The sequence below is a fragment of the Hypanus sabinus genome, chromosome 6 (genome assembly GCF_030144855.1).
Source record: "Hypanus sabinus isolate sHypSab1 chromosome 6, sHypSab1.hap1, whole genome shotgun sequence".
Lineage (NCBI taxonomy): Eukaryota > Metazoa > Chordata > Chondrichthyes > Myliobatiformes > Dasyatidae > Hypanus > Hypanus sabinus.
In genome coordinates, this window is record NC_082711.1 from 30,163,970 (window position 1) to 30,182,293 (window position 18,324).

Below are 18,324 nucleotides of genomic sequence, written 5' to 3' on the forward strand. Positions count from 1 at the left end.
ATCGTCCTGATGTCCTCCAGGGAGTACGGCAGGTTCAGGGCTTTCACGAAATGGTAAAATCAGGTGACCCCCGGGTGGCAAAGATGTGCATGGAGGGCGTATAGCTGGTCGAGCTACGCGCTGGCACATGCTCCCCAGGTTAGGGCATCGGGGGCTCATTGAGCCTTCCAGGCCGGTACAGGATATCATAGTTGTAGGTGGAGAGTTCGATTCTCCACCGCAAAATTTGATCATTTTTGATTTTGCCCCACTGTTGGTTGCTGAACATGAATGCAACTGAGCGCTGGTCGGTCAGCAAGGTGAACCTTTTGCCAGCGAGATAGTGCCTCCAGTGCCTAATAGCTTCCACTATGGCCTGGGCTTCTTTCTCCACAGCGGAGTGCTGAATTTCAGAGCCTTGAAGGGTACGAGAGAAAAATACTACTGGCCTGCCTGCCTGATTGAGGGTAGCAGAGAGCGCGAAGTCGGAGGCGTCACTCTCTACTTGGAAGGGAATGGTCTCTTCCACCGCATGCATCGTAGCTTTGGCAATGTCCCCTTTAACGCAGCTGAAGGCCGTGCAGGCCTTGGCAGAGAGGGGAAAAGTGGTAGACTTGACCGGGGGCGGGCCTTGTCTGCGTAATGGGGGACCCATTGGGTGTAATAGGAAAAGAAGCCCAGGCACTGTCTGAGGGCTTTGAGAGTGGTGGGAAGAGGGAGTTCTAACAGGGGGCGCATATGGTCGGGATCAGGGCCAATGACCCTGTTTTCCACGACATACCCAAGGATAGCAAGTCGGGTGGTTCCAAACACACACTTGTCCCTGTTATAAGTAAGGTTCAGGGCTTCGGCCACTTGGAAAAATCATTGGAGGTTGGCATTGTGATCTGGCCAGTCGTGACCACAGATGGTGATGTTATCCAGATAGGGAAATGTGGCCTTCAGTTGGCACTGGTCCACCATCCGGTCCATTTCCCTCTGGACGACAGAGACACCATTCGTGACACCGAAGGGGACGCGCAGGAAGTGATAGAGCCTGCCGCCCACCTCGAAGGCGGTGTAGGGGCGGTCCTCTGGGCAGATAGGGAGCTGGTGATAAGCGAATTTCAGATCTATTGTCGAGTACACCTTGTACTGAGCTATCTGGTTGACCATATCCGCAATGCGGGGTAGGGGGTACGCGTCAAGCTGTATGAACCTATTGATGGTCTGGCTATAGTCCACGACCATCCTATTTTTCTGCCCAGTCCGAACAACGATCACCTGAGCCCTCCAAGGACTTGTGCTTGGCTCACTGATCCCCTCCCTGAGCAGCCGCTGCACCTCTGACTGAATGAAGGCCCTGTCCCCCACGCTGTACCTCCTGATTTTAGTTTCCACAGGTTTACAATCGGGGGTCAGGTTGGCGAAGAGCGGGGGGGGAGGAATCTTGAGGGTGGAGAGGCTGCAAGTGGTGTCGGTAGCGCAGCTGTCGGCATGGTGCTGGGTGGGATGTGTGGTCAGTAGTGGGGTATATGACAAAGTCCCACAAAAATGAGGATTCCTGACAGTGAGTGGTGGGAGGGGCCCGTCGTATGCCATAGTCACACTTTCGAGGTGGCTCTGGAAGTCCAGCCCCAATAGCACAGGTGCGCACAGTTGAGGCATGACCAGTAGCGCAAAGTTCTGATATTCTGTGCCCTGCACCACCAATGTCACTACACAACCCACCCGGATGTCTGTGGAATACGACCCAGAAGCCAAGGTGACCCTCCAGCTTACCGGCCGTGTCACGAGTCTGCAGCATTGCACTGTGTCCGGGTCAATAAAACTCTCAGTGCTGCCCGAGTCAAACAGGCAGCTAGTCCTGTGCCCCTCCACCAGGATGTCCATCATTGACCTTGCAAGCTGGTGTGGGGCGCTTTGGTCGAGGGTTACGGAGGCCAGAGTTGAACTGCCGTCTCGGTGCACGGTAAGCACCGGTGGGTCGGGGGCGGGGCGAGGTGGCGCCGACAAAGATGGCTGCCCACATCCGGGCAGGCAAGATGGCGGCCCCCATGCCTCACACGCAGCGCTGCCCGACCCCACTCGTGGTTCAGACTTGCAGACCCTGGCGAAATGGCCCTTCTTCCCGCAGCTGGAGCAGGTCGCTTCTCGGGCCGGGCAGCATTTTTCGGGGGTGCTTTTCGAGTCCGCAGAAGTAACACTGCGCGGACTTGCGACTGGCAGCAGCTGTGGTTGGGTTCGGGGAGTTCGTGGAATCACAACTGGCAGTGGCGTTGGCGAATTTGCTCGCAGGAACCAGTGGCGGTGGGGTCTGAGGTGTCCATGGGGACCGGCTGGGGATCGCGCGGCTGGACAGCGTCAGCGTTGCGCAGAGCAGCCTCCAGCTTGTCGGCCATCTCGATCGCCGAGCGTAAGGTAAGATCGGCATTTTCCAGCAGCCGCTGGCGCACATACACTGACCTGATCCCCGTAATGAAGGCGTCTCTTACCAGGAGCTCCGAATGCTGCTCCGCCATGAGAGCTTTGCAGTCGCAACTTCGCACGAGTGTCTGTAGAGCTCGGAGAAACACAGCGCTCGTCTCATCGGGTTGCTATCACCGCATCGCTAAGCGACGTCTTGCGTAGATGGTGTTCACCGGCCGCAGGTACTGTCTTTTGAGGGCGTCCAGTGCCCCTTGGTAGGTCGGCAGGTCTCTGATAAGTGAGTAAACTTTCGGGGTGACCCTTGAGAGGAGAATTCTGTGCATAACAACGGGCTCAGTCGCACTAACCTCCTCCAAGTGTGATTGGAAGCATGCAAGCCAGAGTTCAAAGGCAAGAGCTGCATCAGGGGTTTAGGGGTCCAAGTCCAATTTTTCCAGATGTAAAAGTTTTAAAACTTCCAGTCTAGTATGACAAATACAATAAATGTCCGGTTAAGATTTGAGCAATATAATTTTTTACATCAATTATATATTACACCACAAAAAATAAATAAATTAAATCCAAATTTATCCGATCAGTATTTCCAATGTAAACAAGAAATAGGTACGTTTTTACATTCTACTTGGTCATGTTCTAAAATTCAACCTTTTTGGACAAATTTAAGAGTTTTATTGGAACAAATTATTGGAACACAACTTCCACATAATCCAATGTTATTTTTACTAGGCGATATGGAAGGGATAAAACCGAAACCCAAATTGAACAAATATCAGAAAGAATTTATAAAAATTGCATTGGCAGTAGCCAAAAAGGCTATTGCAGTTACTTGGAAATCGGATTCATACTTAAGTATAGATCGTTGGAAGAAGGAAATTTCCAGCTGTATTCCACTTGAAAAAATTACTTACAATTTAAGAGATAAATATGAAACATTTTTGAAAATTTGGCGCCCTTATTTACAAGAGACAGGATTAAATATATAGGTGCTCCAAAGATGAAATAATTGGTTATTTGGGGAAATAAATAAATATATATACTAAAGTTATTATGAACTCCATGGAGCATGTGGGGATCTTCCGATATCCAGGCACTCTTTCTTTCTTTCTTTTTTTTCTTTCTTTCCTTTTTTTATATATAGGGATGTTAGGGGGGAGGGGTTAAGGGGAGGGGGTAGGGTATATATTTTTTTTCTCATATATTTTCTTTTATTTCTGTAATTATTTGAAAACTCAATAAAAAAAGTTAAAAAAAAACTTCCAGTCAATAAAATTGATGCACCATCAATAACTCTCTGAGACGTGAGGCGAAATATTGGCTTTTATTGGCTGGAAGAAAGAACAAGCAGCAATTGACCACCATGCTACATCCTGGAGACTGAGGGCCAGGCTCAGCCCCAATCGCCTTTATACCGGGGTCTGTGGGAGGAGCCACAGGAGCAGTCAGCAGGGGGCGTGTCCAGACAGGCACATAGTTCTCCAAACTCCCGACCTTTTAAATCTACTCCCTAGCTTTTTCTCCAGTTTTGGCCCGAAACGTCGACCGTACTCTTTTCCATAGATGCTGCTTGGACTGCTGAGTTTCTCCAGCATTGTCTGTGTGTTACCAGGGCCTTTGGAAGCCTCTTTCCCTTGGTGTAATGAAAGCAGAGCCCTTGAGTATTTCTCAAGCAGGCATAGGCCTTTATCAAGCAAGAGAATGAAAGGTTAGTGAAGGTAGGTAAGTAGGAATGCGGAGCTGCGATTTTAAATCAAGTCAGCCATGAGATTGTGTCTGAGAAGTTCAGTGACCCTGTTCCTGCTTCCAGTTTAAACGTTAATCTGTTCCACAGGAGCAATTCTGTGATTGTGGAATGATAAGTGACTGGAAGTAACTAAATGGAAAAAAAATCTGCCTATGAAAACTCTATCACCCAATTCTAAGCTGAGAGTACCTGAACCAGAATCAGACAGGCAACACTGTGGCACGGTTGGTCGAACAGCTGCCTCAAGCATCAGTGACTGGGTTCAACTCTGTCCTCAGGTGCTGTCTGTGTGGAGTTTGCATGATCTATGTGATCAGGTGGGTTTCCTTCGGGTGCCACAATTTTATCCCACATCCCAAGGACACCATATATTGGTGAGTGGTAAAACCTTGCAGGAGGAGAGGGGAGTAATGAGAATGTGGAAAGCATCAAAAAATTGGGATGAATGTAGGATTAGTGTAAATGTGTGGTTGTTGGTCCATGTGGACTTACTGTGCTGAAGGGCCTTCTTAGGCCTGCAAAAAAATTGGGAATAATGGAAATCGACCTTATCAGAGATACAAGAGGTACTGCAGATGTTGGAAATCTAGAGCAATACACACAAAGTGCTGGAGGAGCTCAGCAGGTCAGGCAGCATCCATGGATGGGAATAAACAGTTGATGTTTCAGCCTGACAAGTTTTGGTCTTGTTGAAGGATCTTGGCCCGAAACACAGACTGTTTATTCCGATCCATTGATGCTGTCTGACCTGCTGAGCTCCTCCAGCACATTGTGTGTATTACATATGACATCATCCTCAGTGGCTGGCACAGACTGGAGGGACTGGTTCTGCCACATATCCAGGAATATTAAGTAGCACCAGGTTAACTTAGACCGCATTCCTTAAAGTTACAAAGCATCCAAATGTATTGAGGTGAAAGTCTGAATGACCTTGATCCAAATTAGAACATTGCTCAATTTCAAAAATTTATTTTACTGTTCCAGCAAAAACAGCTGAAAGTCAAACACTATGAAAATGTTTTTGTTAAATCTAAGGCTCAGCTAGTTTTGGCTTAGCATTAGAAATCTGGCCTTTATAATCCAAATTCATTTCCCCAGAGGCAACTGTCCAGATGTTTTTGAACTACTTTGACTAACGTACCCCAGAGGAATCAGTGGCAACATGAGCTTGGTCAGTTCAATCAGGAAGAAACGGGTCAGCATTCCTACCTTCTAAAAAATTTGAGGAGATTCGGCATGGCATTGAAGACTGACAGATGGCCTGGTATAGGAACTCCAGTGCACAGGAAGTCTGTGGAGAGAGCTGGACCCGATCAGTTCCAACATGGGCACAGCTCCCCACACCATTGTGGGCATCTGCAGGAGGTGGTGTCTGTGGGTAGCAAAATCCATCATTAGGTGCCAAACTCAAAACTGATGGGAGTTGGTAATATGGATGCCAAGAGAAGGAAGGAGGCTAGGGTCGCATATAGGCATCTGGGATCAGTGAATCACTGGTGCCAGAGTGTACTCAAGATGAAATTAGAAAGGCCAAAAAGGGACATAAGGCTGCTTTGTCAGAGAAAAAAAAGAAGAATCCTAAGAGTTTCTTTTTTAAAAATGTTAGGGAAAAGGAATGACTAGGGAGAAAATAGACTAAGATGGAAATCTATGTGTGGAGGCGCAAAAGGTTGGCAGAGATTTTGGTGATTATTTTTCTCCTGTTTCTACTCTGGCCAAAGATGTGAAGAATAGTTTAATAAGAACCTTAGATATATTTAAATAGAATCTGAACTGGAATATGCATAATAGGAGATTATAGACTAGCTGCAGGGAAATGGAAAATATACTCTGTCAGCATGGAGAAATAGGGGCTGAAAGGCCTTGTTCCATGCAGTACAACTCTATGACATTTTGATTCTAAGAACCCTGCCATCCAGGCCATGCTCTCTTCTCAGTGCTGCTACCAGGCAGGAGTTCCTGCAGCCTGAAGGCCCACACCTCAATGTTCAAAGACACTTTCTTCCCCATCACCATCAGGTTCTTGAACCAATTTGAAAAACCTTAATGCTACCTCGGACTATACAGTGCTTGGAAAATTATTCAGCCCCCACAACTATTTTCACCCATTACTGTCTCATTTTCTAAATTTAAATTTTTTTTTAAGTAGGATTTTTTTGAACTAATTTACAGAACATTGAGCATCACGTCAGATCAAAAGAAAAAATCCAAAACCTGACAACAATTTACTAAAAATTAAAAACCAAAATTGTGAGGCTAAAATGTATCCATCCCCTTTGTAATTACTACAGTTAATTTCCTCAGGTGCAATATACAGGTATTACCCTACCAATCCACACAATTTGCTAATGTAGAAAATTGGAGGATCAAATGTTTTCAATGAATTCATAAGAATAAATGGCCCATCTCTCTGTAGGGTCCAACAGTATGGTAGATTTACAACAGACCAGGCCAAAATGAAGACAAAAGAACATTCAAGACAAGTCAGGGAAATGATCATGGAGAGGCACCAATCTGGGAAGAGTACACGACTGAATGCACTTTGGAGCTCATTGCAGTCCATCATTAAAAAGTGGGAAAAATATGAAACCACGGCCACGTTGTCCAGGTCAAGCTGCCCCTCTGAACTTAGTCAGCAGTGAAGAATGGCACTTGTAAGAGAGGCTATTGTGACACCAACGGTCACTCTGAATGAGCTGCAGAAGTCAGTAGCTGCAACTGGAGATGCACTTGATGGCTCTACAATCTCTAAGCTATTGCACAAAAAGGGTATTTATGAAAGAGTGGCAAGGAAAACGCCCTGGCTAACAAAAGAGTATGTACTTGAATGTAAACGCTTAGCAAAGATACAGTAAAGATGTGGAAGGTGTTGTGGTCAGATGAGACTAAAGCGGAACTTTTTACCCTCAACATTAAGTGGTATGTGTGGCATAAATCTAATACCATGCATCAGGTGGGTAACACCAGGCCTACTGTAAAGTATGGTAGAGGTGGCATCATGCTAGTGGTTTGCTTTTCAGCAGCAGGGACTGGAAATCTGGTCAGAATGATGAATGCTGCTAAGTACAGAAAGATTCTTAATTAAAACCTGCTAGCCTCTGCCAGAAAGCTTAAGCTGGAGAGGAAGTTCATCTTCCACCAGGACAACAACCCAAAGGACACTGCCAGAGAAATCATGGAGTGGTTTCAAATGAAGATAACTGATGTCTTTGAGGGGCCCAGTCAAAGTCCTGACCTTAATCCCATCGATTGAATGTATTCTATCCTACAGTTTATGTTATTTCATACTTGTCGATGAAGTGTGTTGCTAATGTAAAAAGCTCATTCTCAAGAGTTTAATTATTCTTGGTATGAATACCCATTACAATAAACTTGACCTTGAACAAATAAAGGGTAGGCAATCTCACTGTGGACCAGAAATGTTTGGACAGATATCAGAAACACTCCCAAGGGTTGTCTGGCAGATGCCTCATTAGCGTTAATTGAACTTGGGAGGCACAGAGTTTCTGTCAACTGCAAAGTGAGGCGAGGGCTTCTGTTCACCACAACAGAAACATAACGTGCTGGAAATACTCAGCAGGCCAGTCTGCATCTGTGGGCAAAGAAAAGGAGTGAATACTTTAGGTCTCTTCTCACTGCTACCATCAGGAAGGTGGTACAGATACCTGAACTCCCACACCACTAGGTTCAGGAACACTGCTTTCCTACAACTCTAATCCTACCTAAGCAGCAAGACCACCACTAGCACTACAATGGGCTTGTCACTGATTGCCTCTCTGTTTAGCATTGACATCTTGTTTTAGCACAGCCTTTTTCTCTCCCTCTTCACTCTTGCATAATATATGTACAATTTCTATACTGTGTGTTGTCTCAAATCTACGTGCCTATAATGATGCTTTAAGCAATTTTTCATTCCACCTGTATCTCCCCATACTTGTGCAAATTATTATAAACTCACCCTGGCTTGAGGTTGAAGGTCCTCCATTAGAACTTCTGAAAAAGGTTGTCCAGCTTGAAACTTTATCTTTTCTTGTCCCAAAGATGTTACGTATTTCTGGAATTCTCTACTTCTGTATTAGATTTTCAAATACTATGCTGTCCTTGGCACGGTAGCACAGCAGTTAGCATGATGCTTTATAGAGCCAGCTGTAAGATCAGCGTTTGATTCCTACCGCCGTCTGTGAGGAATTTGTACGTTCACATCAGAACCGCGTGACTTTCCTCCGGGAGCTCCCAATTCCAAAGATGTACAGGTTAGGGTCAGTGAGCTGTGGGTCTGATCTGGTGGCCCAGAAGAGTGATGACACTTTGTTTTGATGTGCGCGTGACAAATAAAGACAAACTTTAAATCTTTTTTCTTCTTTTACAGGAAATCATTCTGGAAGGGTGGAATAAAGAATATCATGAGTCAGAAACAAGAGAGCATCCAATTCTCGGAATGCAGAAAAGGTGAATTGCCCTCCTGAGTGCCAGGGGCCATAAGCCTTGCAAGGTCACGGTGAGGCTGGGTAAGTGGCACTGAAATGGAAAATGGAAGAATACAAAGCACTTACTGCCCACAATCAGAATGAAGGAACATGATACAGTGAATGGGAAGCAAACTACTGTCCAGTGACTGCTTTCCAATGCCGATCTTTTGACTGGCTAAGAAAGGCTCAACTGAAGAACCATCACAAGGGAATATGCGGATGAGATCACTTCAACAATATATCATCGGAAAGAAGTGCTCTATACATCAACCATCTGATGAAGCATTGGTTCATTAGAACAATGTTCTCTTAGAATCATGCCCTCTGTTGGAGAGATACCCCATGTTGGATGAGTGTCCTGTTGAAGGGACATCCCATGTTGGATAAGTGTTCTGTTGTAGAGATGTCTCACGTTGGATCAGGGTCCTGTTGAAGGGACATCTCATGTTGGATCAGTGTTCCAGTGGAGGAACAACCTATGTTGGATCAGTGTTCTATTGGAGAGGGGTTCCATATTGGATAAATGTGCTTCTGGAGGGATGTCCCACATTGGATCAGTGTTCTATTGGAGAGATGTCCCAAGTTGGTTTAGTGTTCTATTGGAGTGATGTCCCAAGTTAGTTCAATGCCCTGTTGGAGTGACGTCCCAAGTTGGATTCATGTTCTATTGGAGTGATGTCCCAAGTTGGATTCATGTTCTATTGGAGTGATGTCCCAAGTTGGATCAGTGTTCTGTTGGAATGATGTCCCAAGTTGGTTCAGTGTTCTGTTGGAATGATGTCCCAAGTTGGTTCAGTGTTCTGTTGGGGAAATGCCTCACGTTATGACAGTGTTCTGTTTTGGAGGGATGTCCCTGTTGGAGGGAAATTCCTTGATGGTCTGCGTTGTGTTGGAGGTATGTGACTTGCTGGTTAATACTCTGTTGAGAAGATGTATCTCATTACATTGATCTTATGCTGGAGGACCCGCCTTGTTAGCACTTGATTTCATTCACTGAATTGTTATCTGAGGCCTATTGAGTTGAATTGGAGAGAGAAGTCTCATGGAAATTTAAAACTGTTAGTTTAAAAATTCCAATATCATTAAGAGTGGCTATGAAATTACCATTTTGTCATGAAAATCTATTTTATTTCCACCCTTCGTACAAGAATATCTACCTTCCCTCTGACCTATATATGATGTCAAATGCACACCAATGTGATGAAATTTTAGTTACAAGGTAGTAAGTTTATGGAGAATTTAGATACGAAAAATAAATATTCTCCATATCTACATTCCATGAGCAAGTAACCCAAAGATGTTGACTTTAGCAGTTCACTTGTTAATGTTTCAAGCTCTGTTTTATATTCATTCTGGTGTTATTTTTATGTGGTCCGTATCTGTTTATTTTAAGCAGATCAGCCCCTGCGTAGGATGCATGGTTAATAATTGTTCATGTGTGAACTTAATTAATCATTATTCCAGTCCTTATAAATCAATTCTGAATGATGTTCTTTCATCACTTCCAAATGTAGAGGAAGTTTAAAGTTGTTAAATTTTTAGGTAGCCACAATTAAATGCTTCTGCACTTTCATACATACTCCACTGCTGGAAAATGCAAAAAAGTGAAAAGCTGTTATAGAATATAGAATAGGTGCCAGTTTTATATCCAGAGGACTGCACTGTAATCCCAAATTGCACCATAGCAGCTGGGGAACTTAAATTTGAAAAATTAAACATGAAAAAAAATGTAAAAATGCATCTGGTGCATTCTTAAAAGAAAGAAATCCATCATGTTTTTATTTACCTTTTAAGCGTAGTGGTTAACGCAACACTACTATAGCTCGGGTGTCGAAGTTCAATTCTGATATCATCTGTAAGGACTCTATCCACCCTGCTGTGGAGTGCATGGGTTTTCTCCAAGTGTTCCAGTTTCCTCCCACAGTCTGAAGGCGTACCGGCTGGTAGGTTAGTTGATCCTCATAAATTGTCCCGTGACTAGGTTAGGGTTGAATCAGGAGCTGCTGGGTTGATGTGACTCTAAGGGCCGAAAGGGCTGACTCCACACATATGAAACGTATGAATTTTTTGTGTATTCAATCTCACAGTAAACTCAAAACTGGTCTGATAATAAGGGATGGATAAGATGGTCTCCCAGGAGTTGCAGTGGAACCGTTTTTTAACTATTTATTAAAACTTAAAGGAAACTATAAAGTAAGGTGTAGAGTAGAGGTCGCCAACCCGACTGGTCGATCTTCGAGACTTTCCCAGTAGATCCCGAAAAAAAAATGAAAACTAAATACACAAATACTGTTGAGAGATAGTTTCTGGGTTGCGGGATTTTAGTTCCATTCTTTCTGCCCGGTGCGCATGCGTGTATCTCCCCCCGCCACGCACTGGTCCCCCGAACACCAGCAAGGAAACAATATGAGTCTGCTGCACCTTCCTCGTTCCCTGTCACGCCCACTGTTGAACTTGAATACACGCAAAGTCATTACCCATGCGAGGTCATCAGACGCCTAAGCACAATGATACTCTAGCGCTAGGGATCACTGGTTGACCTTGGGTAACCGGCCGCCTCGCGCAGCCGGCGGGAAGTGCTGTTGCTACTGTCCTGGAGCGCGGACAGATGGGCGCCACCTCTAAACCTGTTTAGCACACCGAATGTTCATGGGGAACCCGGTGTTAAAATATTCGCAGACGACCTAATTCGAGCACAGATGACCTAATTCGTAAGTATCAGAGAAGCTACCTCGCTGCGATCTAATGAAAGTCATCCCTCGAGCCAAACTTTTGTCGGCCGATAGATCCTACAAGGGGGCGGGCGTGCCTTGTTGCACTCCTCGCTCGGTTGGCCGGTCACTCTCTCTGGACTGCGACCATCGCGGCCCCGGTACAGGAACAGCCACAGTAGCCAAGGCGTCTGGCGGAGGGCGGGCGGGAGGCTGTTTAATGAGGCAATGAAGCCCTCAAAACTGCTTCGGTACCTTGAGTCCAAGCACCCTGCACTTAAAGACAAACCCGTTGAGTATTTTTCAGCGGAAAAAACGTGAGCAGGCGGGACAGCAGCTAAGTGCTGAGAGCCACGCAATGTAAATTGCAGAATAGACTGGACATAAGAAACCTACTTTGAGTATCGCTGTATTCCGGTCGTGTTTAACACCCCCCACCCCCCGTTGGCCGGTCCGCAAGAATATTGTCAATTTTAAACCAGTCCACGGTGCAAAAAAAGCGTGGTGACCCCTGGTGTTCATACATTATTTCTACTTCCGGGTTGCAGGGTTTTTACTTCCGGTCTTTTCTGCCCCGGTGCACATGCGTGTAACTAATCGATCTGGGGTCGATCTTGCTGAGGCCAAGGCAGGGGGATCTTGGGCTTAAAAAGGTTGCTGACCACTAGTGTAGAGGATATTAGGTTCACTTCTTATCTCACTGAGCACAAATTGCTGAGAAATCTCAATGGGTCAGGGAGTTCTGTGGATAGAGGGATAGGAGCAAATGTTCAACAGGAAAGACTTTGATATATAAAGAGGTAGGAACGTCATGCATCATACTGAAATGGAATTTTATCACTACTTGTTCACCATCGTTCCATGTGAATCCTGAAATGCTCGGACCCAACTGAAATTGGGAGTTCCTTCAACAGAAGGCCTGCTGTCATTAAAGAAGGAAGCTCACTATCACCTCCTCATTTACTAATAAATACTTACCTTATTAAGGGTGGTCAAATCCTGTAAAAAATGGGAAACAAATGGATCTTGACTTCTAAGTTGTCCAGTTTAAAAGTGCTTAAATTTTGACATTCGTAGCGGAGTTACTAAATGGATATAAAAGAGAAATTTCAAAAGGACAATTAAAGGTTAGCTTTAAAGATTAGCTTTATTTGTGAGATGTACATCAACCAACATACTGTGAAATGACTCGTGTGCAACAAATCAAATCAGCGAGGAACTGCTAGGGGCAGACTGCAAGTGTCTTCACGCTTCTGACACCAACGTAGCATGCCCACGACTTACTAATCCCAGCCCTAACCTGTACATCTTTGGAACATGGAAGGTGACCGAAGCACCGGAAGGAAATCCACATGGTCAAGGGAGGATATATAAACCCTTCACAGACAGTGGGGGAATCAAATACTGACTGATAATCACTGGTGCTGTATAGCTATTATACAACTATTATAGCTATTATAACCATAAACTACCATGCCACCGTAAATTAATTTCTTCATTTTCCACTGGAAGCACCTTATTAATCGCTGGGTAGTGGAACTGCGGCATTCATGTCCCAGAGAAGTTGCTTGTTGGTGCAAGTTTATTAACTGACTTTGGTACTCACCTGCAGACATTTAGTTTGACTGAAGATGAGAACATAGAAGCTCTCTACAGACAGTGGTGGGAAACAAAACAATTGTGGAAAATGCAATACACTTGATTGAGCCTGATTGAGCTTGGATTGAGATTCCAGCAAGAAAAATTCAAAACGTGAGAACAAATCACCATCCTTTTCACAGCTGGTCTCACAGATTTCTATAGAAAGGTAAATTAAATGTGTACCCAACAAATGGTTCAATGCTGTGTGTGTGTGTGTGTGTGTGTGTGTGTGTGTGTGTGTGTGTGTGTGTGTGTGTGTGTGTGTGTATTAGTACATGTATATAAGGAGCAAAGATTCACCAGATTGATTCCAAGTCAGTGGAATGAATCATTCTGTGAGGGTTGATTAAGCAGACTAGCCTTACATAGGCCCTACATGACTGAGTTTAGAAGGATAAGAGGTGACCCACTCTTTAAGGATTATCTTAAGGAGTGAAATGAAGGGATGAAGTTCTCTCTGGTTAGGATATCTCAAATTAGGGGTTACAGTCTCAAAAATAAATAACAGGTCATTCATCACAGAGCTGTGAAGAAAATTTTTCACCAAGAGAATAACAAATCTTTGGAATTCTTTATTTAAGAGGGTGTGGAGCCTTAGCCACTGAGTATACTAAGGGTAGGGATAAGCAGTTTTTTTAAAACAAGGAGGTCAAGGGAAATGGAGTTAGTGACAGGAACATGCTGCTACCAGCAGGTTCAGGAATATTTATTTCCCTAAAGCATTAGGCTCCTGAACCAACGTAGATAGCTCCACTCCCCTCAACTACAGACACACTTTCAAGGTCTTTACAATTCATGTTGCCAGTGCTATTTATTTATTATGAATAATTTTATTTCACTCATTGGTTGTCAGTCCTTGTTTATGTATAGTTTTCATAAGTTCTATCGTATTTATTTATTTTCCTATCAATGCCTGCAAGAAAATGAATCTCAAGGTAGTGCAGTATGTCAAGGTTGACAGAATGTATACATAATAAATCTACTTTGACTTTGATCAGGAACCTAATGTCAACTGGCCTCTATAAATAATCACTGCTAAGTTAGTACCAAGCAACACACGTGACAAGAAGACTTCGCTTCCAGATCAGCTCAATGCCTTTTATGCTCGCTTTGACTGACAAAACATTGAGGAACCTTTATGAACTCCCACAGCCTTCGATAACGCTGTGATTTCAGTCTCTGAAGCTGGCACAAGAGCATTCCTCGGGCCGGTGGACCTACAAGAAGTATCTGGCCCAGGCGGGATACCTGGCAGAGCACTGAAGACCCGAGCTAATCAATTGGCTGGAGTATTCAGCTGTATCTTTAACCTCTTACTTCAGCCTTCTGAGGTACCCATCTGCTTCAAGCGGGTTTCAGTTATACCAGTGCCCAAGAAGAATAGGGTAAGCTGCGTCAATGATTATTGCCCAATAGCACTTACATCCACTGTGCTTTGAGAGGCTGGTGATGAAACATATCAACTTCTGCTTGGATCTGCTCCAATTTGCCTACTGTCACAACAGGTCAACAGCGGGATACCATTTCATTGGCTCTTCACTCAATTCTAGAACATCTAGACAGCAAGGATGCATACATCGACATACTTTTCATTGACAATGGCTCAGCGTTCAATAGGAACATTCCCTCAAAACTAATCAGTAGGCTCCAAGACCTAGTCTTCAATACCTCCTTGTGTAACTGGATTCTCAGCCCGAAACATCAACCGTTGATTATTTTCCATAGATCCTGTCAGGCCTGCTGAGTTCCTCCAGCATTTGTGCATGTTGCTTGGATCCTCAATTTCCTCACTTGCAGACCCCAGTCAGTTTGGATCACTAATATAAAAATTTAAGCAGAATTTCTTTCTTGGAGGGTATCAAGCAATCAAACCGAAATTGGCTTGCAGCCAGCACAGGAAACCCTCAACCATCTGCTTTTGATCTATGTAATATTTTTTCAAATATACACCATTGATTTTATTGAAGGGAACTTATTCATAGCAAATTGCAGTTAAACCTAATGTGTTTGTGTGTGTGTGCGAGCTTGTGTTAATGTGTGCAAAAGTGTGTCTCCACATTGGTGTTTGTGGGTGTGTGCATGTGCATGTGTCCACATTGGGGTGTGTGTGAGTGTGTGTGTGTGTGTGTGTGTGTGTGTGTGTGTGTGTGTGTGTGTGTGTGTGTGTGTGTGTGTGTGTGTGTGTCCTCATCCATGTTTATGAATCCATGTTTTGAAGCACATGTCTAATGAAGCCTGCTATTTAAACTCTGTACCTTGTCTGCCACCTGTTGGTAAATTAGGGGAACTACAATGTAAAAAATTCAGAAATGAAATTGCCTGTTAGTAATACAGAATCAAAGCATAAGTATTCGTAAGGAATTCTTACTTGCATCAAGATTCAGAAGGGCAGGAACAGACTGAGCGGCAAATTTGGTGACAAACATGCCTCATGTCAGCAGCGTGAGGCATGGGTGTTTTTAATACCCTGCTCTATGAAATGGTAGATGCTGGCAATTGATTAGTGAGTCTCATAAAGGAGTAAGTTGCCAGATAATTGGAAAAGAAAGTTCAGCAACAGCATCAAAGGGACAGGAGTGATGGGGATACCCAGCGGAATGGAGGAGAAGGGAATGGGGAGAAGGGTCGTCAATATTCCCTGTATAATGACTACACCAAGAAAGCAAAAAAAACTTAGCTACATTTGTATACCTGTGCCCTGAAAAATGCCGACAGGTGCCTCTGAAAGAACTGGTGTAGCCCGCTGGCAAAACACGATGAGCGACAACAGGAATTGTCAAACTGGTGCCACTGTGTGAAAACAGCAACCTGCCACTCGATGTCAGTAAGACAAAGAGTTGGCTGTTGACATACAGTAAGTGGAGAGAGGTGTGAGTGTGATGGTGAATGAACAGAACCCTGCCGTCATCAGCAGGATGGTACAGATAGTTAATGGCTTCAAATTTCTAGGCATCCATATCAACAGCAACCTCACCTGTTGTTTACTAGAATGTTACCTGGGTTTCAGCACCTAAGTTACAGGGAAAGGTTGAACAAGTTAGGTCTTTATTCTTTGGAATGTAGAAGGTTGAGGGGGGACTTGATAGAGGTATTTAAAATTATGAGGGAGATAGATAGAGTTGACATGGATAGGCTTTTTCCATTGAGAGTAGGGGAGGTTCAAACAAGAGGACATGATTTGAGAGTTAGGGGGCAAAAGTTTAAGGGTAACACAAGGGGGAATTTCTTTACTCAGAGAGTGGTATCTGTGTGGAATGAGCTTCCAGTAGAAGTGGTGGAGGCAGGTTCGGTATTGTCATTTAAAGTAAAATTGGATGGGCATATGGACAGGAAAGGAATGGAAGGTTATGGGCTGAGTGCGGGCCAGTGGGACTAGGTGAGAATAAGCATTCGGCATGGACTAGAAAGGCTGAGATGGCCTTTTGTAATTGTTATATGGTCCCTCCATCCTTAAGAGGTAGTTAAGAAAATGCATCAACATATTTACTTTCTTAAACATCTGCTGAGTACCAGTTTGTCAACAAGAATTCTCTCAAATTTCTGCAGATGCACTATAGAGCATATCCTGACAGGCTGTATCTCAGCTTGATTTGTAAACTGCCCTGCTCTGAACTGTTTAGTCCCAATTTTACTTCAGATTTCCTGCATCTGCAGCATTTTACCTCTCACAATTTTGGCACTTTTTGTTCCCTCCCTCAGATTTCTGTCTGTCTCTCTCTCTCTTTTTCTCTCTCTCTCTCTCTTTGCCCTCCCCCATCTCTCTGCCTCTCTCTGCCTCTATCTCTCTATCTTTTCCTTGGTTTCTCCCTCTATTTCTCTCTGTTTTTCTATGTCTCTTTCTCTCTCTTTCTGAGACGCTCTCTCTCTCTCTCTCTCTCTCTCTCTCTCTCTCTCTCTCTCTCTCTCTGCCACTCTGTCTCTCTACCTCCCTTCAGTTTTCATGTGCCTCCTAGTCATATCTTCTCTGGACAATTCATCTGCAGTTAACAAGCCTTCACAACTATATGTCATTCACTGTGTTTCATTCAGTTTTTCTTGGTGCCCCCTTTGGTCCCTCTGCACCTCTCCACTTCATACAACAAAACACGTTTGATTTCTAACCACTCATACCTCCCGTGAGGTGTCCACTACCCCTTTGTTCTCTCTACAAATGCTGCCAGCGAAATGAGTGCTTTTGAACTGTTACATTTCGCTCCCTGTCTTCTACTGGCAAATGCAATTAGCTGCCTCACTTTCCAGATAGTAACTGTGTGTCTCTGCACAGTGCTGCCCCTCTCCTGCGCATTCCCAGACCATAGTCGTAACCATAAGCAGCAGGTGTGGAACCAATCACAGACAAGATGCCAGAAAATGTGGCAGAAGCAAACCCTACTGAACGGGCACTGCCAGACCTGTGGAGATGGACATCTCATCCAGTGTCCCTGTGAATGGCAAAGGCACAGGACAGGAAAGACAAGACGTAAGTAAGCAGGGAGAATACACATTTGTGCCACCTGTGACATTCTGCAAGATGTTTTAAAATGTGATTACTGTACATTTTCCACAGGAATTTTTGGCTTGCATATGCATAGCCAACAGAGATCTGGAATACTACAAAACAGCAGCATATATTTTGTAATAAATCTATCCAAAGGTGTGAATTTTAATTTCCAAAGTCAAGGAAAGAAGTAAAATTCTAGACTTTTGGAAACTCTGCCATTGTTCATATGTTATTCTACCAGAGGAGAAGAAAATTGGATGCCTTGGGCTGATGGCTCATAGAAAAGTGACTGATCTCAGAACACCACTGGCTGTTTTACAAGCAGTTAAGTACAGTTTAACTTGCTTGCATTTTCTTATGTGGAAAATGAAACAACCAGATTCACCACGGCAGAGTCCCACACAAAGCTAAGAAATAGATTCTCGTTTTTATTGATGTTGGTAATACTGAACAGAGACAGAGAGAGATCTCTTCTTCTCTCCCCCTGGTACTACAAAATACAACAAACACTGCAACTACAAAAGGAGAAAAAAAAGAAATAATAATAAAAAAAAAGAAATAAATATCGAGAACATGGGATGAAGAGTCCTTGAAAGTGAGTCCATAAGTTGTGGAAACATTTCAGTGATGGGGCAAGTGAATTTGAGTGAAGTTATCCCCTCTGATTCAAGAGCCTGATAGTTGTCCCTGGAACTGCTGCTGTCATTCCTGAGCTTCCTGTACCTGCTTGCTAATGACAGCCACAAGAACAGAACATGATCTGGATGATGGAGGTCCCGGATGATGGATGCTGCAGTAATTTTTCCCAGGATGGAAATGTCTAGCATTGAGTCTAATATTGATACTTGATCTGCTATTAGGGAATGAGACAGGACGGGTGACAGAAGTTTGTGT